Genomic DNA, 5,104 nt, shown 5'->3' on the forward strand with positions numbered 1-5,104 from the left:
GGAGAGCTTCTCCAGGAGCAGGGGCTTAACTTGAGCACTGGCCTCATTAAGCATCTTATTCCATTTAGTTCTTAGGGCTTTGGCTGAGCCCTACGAAGTTAACCCACATAGTTACCTGCCTCGACGAGGAAGTCTCAGAGAAGAATCTAATGTCAACTGAGGTCGGTTTAGCAAAGGAAGACACTGGGTTTCATGCTTTCTTTATTTTTAGAAAAGATTTGTCTATTTGAGAGAGAGAGAGAGAGAGAGAGAGAGAGAGAGAGATAGAGGGCTAGCAGGGGGAGGGACAGACTCCCAAGCAGACTCCCCAATGAGCAGGGATCCAGGTGAGGGGCTCAAGCCCACCACCTGAGATCCTGACGTGAGCAGGAACCAAGAGTTGGTCCTTTGGCCCACTGAGCCACCCAGGCGACCCTATACTAGCTTTAAATTGAAGGGAAGCAGTAGAGGGCAAGAGAAACTACAATCAGAAGACCCAGCTCTTAATCCTTTCTTTGCTATCATCTTCTCGGGGGTGACCTTGAGCAATTTCCTGCCAAATAAGCACTAACATTGTCAAATTCTATGAAAGCGACATGCATTCCCTTCTTAGAAAGCGACTTGGCATCGTGCTCATACCTATTCACTCAGGAAAATACTCAGTTTGGGAGAAGGAGACAGTTACGCACAAAGACGTCCCTTGCTGTGTTATTTATAACAAAAAATAGGAAACAATCCACATGGCCAAGGTCAGGGGGTTCAGCACAGGAGGTAGAGTTAAGAGCACTGATCCCCAGGCCAGACTGGGTGCGAATCTCAGCTCAACCACTTGTTATGTGGCCTTAGACAAGTTGCTTGAGGTCTCTGCGTTTCAACTTTCTCAGCTATAAGATGATGCTAATAATGCCTAAGTCATAGAGTTAGTTTGAGGTTCAAGTGGGATGATTACATATATACTTAAAACAGTGCTAGACATAATTAGTTGTTATTATTATACAGCCAACTATAATAAAGTGGGCGAAAAGGGGAGTTGTTTAATGAGCATCGAGTTTCAGTTTTGCAAGATGAAAAAGTTCTGGAGACCTTTTTCACAACAATGTGAATATGCTTAGCATTACTGAACTGTACACTTAAACATGGGTAGGATGATAAAAAAATAAAACAAGTTAGTGCAACGACTGTGATAACAGGGACAATCGTGTGTTATGCTCTTGATTTAGAAAAGGATGCAAATGTACACATTGTCTGAGGCAAACGATGTGGAAAATGCGGAGAGGGATGCCGAGTTCCGCCTTCCCTTTTTGGTTTTGGGCCACCACTGCTGCACCGCAACCCCCAGGGGCCCACCTTCCCTTCGTTCTTCTTGTCAAAGATGAAAAAGGCCAATAGAAAAAGATAATGACCCCCTGACACCCCCCCCCCCGAAAGTGTAATGAACTATAAAGAGGGACAAAAAGGAGCTAGAGGAACGCTCAGTCAGTATTTACTGGGTGTCTCCAAGCCTGACATTTGTTCTCTACCGTGTATGGATTCGTCATTACACAGAGGAAGGTCTATTCAACAAGCTCTACCTCTGTATTAAAAAGAAAAGGACTATTTTCCCTCGCTCTGCATTTTAGAGTTTAATGAAAAATTAACCCTTTAATAATAATAATAAATGTGTAATAATTCAACTGCAGGCCAAGTGCTTTCGCCCTGCCTATTTCAGTTGGAGGCTTTGAGGGGCAGGTCTGTGCTGGCCACAGGGGAAGGCTCCGCCAAGGTGGTCTTGCTTCCCGGGAGCTCCGGGTTTTCCCAGGCCGCCTGGGCCTGGGGCGGGGCGGGGCCGTCCTGGGGACCACGACAGGACCAGGCGCCCACTTCTGCTGTTGCTGATGGGAGGAGAGGGTTATTTGTCATCATGCTTCTGGGATAAAAAAATATGCCCCCCGGGGCACCTGGGTGGCTCAGTGGTTAAGTATCTGCCTTGGACTCAGGTCCTGATCCCAGGGTTCTGGGATCAAGTCCCCATATCAGGCTCCTTGCAGGGAGCCTGCTTGTCCCTCTGCCTCTCTCTGTGTCTCTCATGAATAAATAAATAAAATCTTAAGAAAAGAAAAATACGCCCCCCCAAAAAAATTAAAAATAAAGAAAAAAATGTAAATGTCCCCCAATAGAAAAGTAAAGCAAATACTATTTTTAAAGGGGAAAGAAAAATACTTTGTCTTGCTTTTCATTTTCTTGCCCATACACTCAAAGAGTATTGAAAGTGGAAAGAAAAAGCCTCGGACCCATGGTTCCACTGGGGCTCGAACCCAGGACCTTCTGCGTGTAAAGCAGACGTGATAACCACTACACTATGGAACCCTGACGGTAGCTTACTGCATCATTAGCCTATTCATAGTCTCACGTCCGAACCAGCGCCTCCGCTCAAACCCCGCCCCTCGTCCGTAGCTCCTCCTCCACCGTGGCCCCGCCCCCCGCGAGATCCGGCGTTCGCGGCCGCGTACCCGGCTCCGGCTGTGGCGTCTGGGCTGTTCGCTCCACCCGCGTGACCGCGGCGAGCGCAGGGCCGGGGTTCCCCTCCTGAGGGCCGCCCCGCTAGTCACCGGTCCCAAACTTTCTCTCAGCTGCGAGGTCGGCGGGACCTGCCCAGCGGGCGGAGGCGGACGGTGCGGCGGCGACTCCCGCTGCGGGACCCGCGCCTTCCCGGCTTCTCCCGGGAAACAATCCGCTTCCGGCAGCCGCGGGGGCCCCAAGTCCGCGCGGGACGGACGGCGGCGCGGGCTTTGGGTGGGGCCGCGGGTCGCCGCCACCCTGGCTTCTCGGTTGGAAGGGGCCTCGGGTTGGTGGCCCCTGGCCCGACGCCCGAGGCCCCCAGTGCCCCCCGCCATTTTGTCAGCACCGCTCCCCGCCGGACCCCCGCCCCCGCCCCCGCCCACAGGCCGGCCTGGGTGGGGTGGGAAGGGCGGCGTAGACGGACCGCCCTTGAAGGTGCGGGTTGGGGGTGATGAAGCGGGACCCGCTGCGAGGTTGGAGGGGCCCAGTGCAAAGTGAAAATGCCAGGCTCCTGGCTGGTGAGCCACTGCGAACTCCCAAACGGTGACAAGCAGGGCATTAAACCCAGCGCGGGCCCTGCGACTGCACAGGTCGTGGCCCATGAACCTGTCGCTGTGCTTCCAGGACTGTGGGCCCGAGTAGGTGCTGGAAACTTCCACCACGAAGGGCTCCTGTGTGCTCTCGCTTCTTAGTTTTCATTGTCAGTGCCCTTTGCCCTCTCCAGTGCTTTTGGATGGATCCTCCTCACCGTCCTAGGATCGCTCACATCCTCAAGCTTGAAACCCCCTGAAAACCATCTGGGGGCGGCATCTTGGGTGCCGAGTCCAACAGGGCTGAAGGCTGGGCCTGCCTTTTTCCCTGGCATCTTCCTCTGAAGCTGGCGGGATGATGGAGCCCGTTCGGCCAGTTCCTGTCTTCCTGGGCAGACCCCTGGAAGAAGCAGGTGGGTGGGAGGCGCAGGAATCTGGGGTATAATCTGGAGTCTATCCTGCCCTGGTTTCTCATTAGCTGCGTGCTCTTCAGTTCACCTCCCAAGCGTCAGCGTCCTCCTTTGTGAAATGCATGGGTTGGACTGGACGCCCCCACTTCCCCTCTGGGTCTAAATGTTATCCCTACTTTCCAGGTGGGAAAATTGAGGCAGTCACCTGCCATGTATGTGTTCCCCAGGAACAGAGGCAGGCCTGTAGCTCGGGAGTAAATACTGGAGTAAATACTGAAGTCTATGATTTAGGAACTTTCAGGAGGAGAATCTAGAGTAGGTTTTAAGCTTACTAAAGCTGAAGTTGGTATTTTTACCAATATTCCAGAGTACAAGATCCTACATCCTAGCGAGCCCCTGTTATATTCACCAGGCCACCGCAGAATGCCTTTTTGTTGATGCCTTTGACGAAACCTCTTGAGGGCTTGGCACAGATGACCGCGGGTGGACGGATTCACGAAGGCTCACAGTTCCCTGCCAGTCCATGAACCGCCCTGACAACCAGGATGCCCGATGATAAGTATATCCCACCTCTTTGCTAACCTCTGTCCGCACAGGACAAGGCTGCCACGAATTGGGCCTGAAATTCCACTCCCACTTGTAGTTTTTTTTTTTTTTTCTTTAAGGAATGCTCTGTGCGTCCTCCAGCCTTCTGTCTGCCCTTGCTCGGAAGGATGGGTTCCCTGACAAGGAGGGAGACTTTTGTTCCACCGCCTGCTGCGCTCAGAGTGCAGTCACAGTCTATTGTTAGTCAAGTACAGGATGGTTTACAAAGCACTTTGGCATACACTCCTCTGAGGTAGCCTCGGTGAGTATTACTGTCTTCATGTTTCAGCTGAAGAAGTTAAAGCCAACCAGAGAGTTTGAGTGCCTTGCCTGCCACCACTCTGCCAGTGACTGGCAGGGCTGGGCTTCTACTCAGTCTCCTGATAGCTAAGTGATTCCAAGAGGCCCATGTCCTTAAAGGCTACGCATTGTTGCCCTAAGAGTGCCATTGTTCTCTTTTAATATTTCATATGTACTCAGGGAGGAAATGGATACCTTTTATTTTTTTTCCTTTGTCATCTTATTTCATTTTAAGGTTTATTTATTTGAGAGAGAGAGAGAGAATCTCGAGCGGGCTCCATGCAGAATGAGGAGCCTGACGGCAGGGCTCTTTCCCAAGATCCTGACACTGTGACCTGAGCACGGGGCTGGATCCCAGGACCCTGAGCCGAGTAACCAACTATCAGACGCTCAGCCCACTGAGCCATCAGTGCCCCTCCTTTGTCATTTTAAGATGAATTCCTCAAAAGCAGGAAGCCATTGGTGACTTTGACCTCGCAACTGTCAGCGTTGTGGATAGCCTTTGAGATGGCCATAGCTCTGCCATTCAGGCAGTCCAGTGAGACTTGTGAGGCCTGTCACCCCCCAGGTATGCCCATAAGCATCTGAAATCAGCAAACTAGTAGATAAGGACTAGAAATCGCTTCAGACTTTTGAGTGTTCAGATTCTTAGATGTGTGGTGCAGCTTCCCCACTGTCTGGCTTCACCCATGGAGAGCAACTCAACCAAAGAAACCATGGCCCCAAACACTGAGCTGATTTAGGAAGCTCAGTTTCTTTGAT

The 5,104-nt window shown here is 51.5% G+C and overlaps 1 non-coding gene across 1 annotated transcript; it reads right to left on the bottom strand.

The window, feature by feature from the left end:
- Nucleotides 1-2,252: 2,252 nt before the first annotated feature.
- On the bottom strand, nucleotides 2,253-2,325 carry TRNAV-UAC (transfer RNA valine (anticodon UAC)). Its single transcript has one exon. It is a non-coding gene; the product is annotated as a tRNA-Val (tRNA).
- Between the last annotated feature and the right edge of the window lie 2,779 nt (nucleotides 2,326-5,104).

This window comes from Vulpes vulpes, chromosome X (genome assembly GCF_048418805.1).
Source record: "Vulpes vulpes isolate BD-2025 chromosome X, VulVul3, whole genome shotgun sequence".
In the NCBI taxonomy this organism is placed as follows: Eukaryota; Metazoa; Chordata; class Mammalia; order Carnivora; family Canidae; genus Vulpes; species Vulpes vulpes.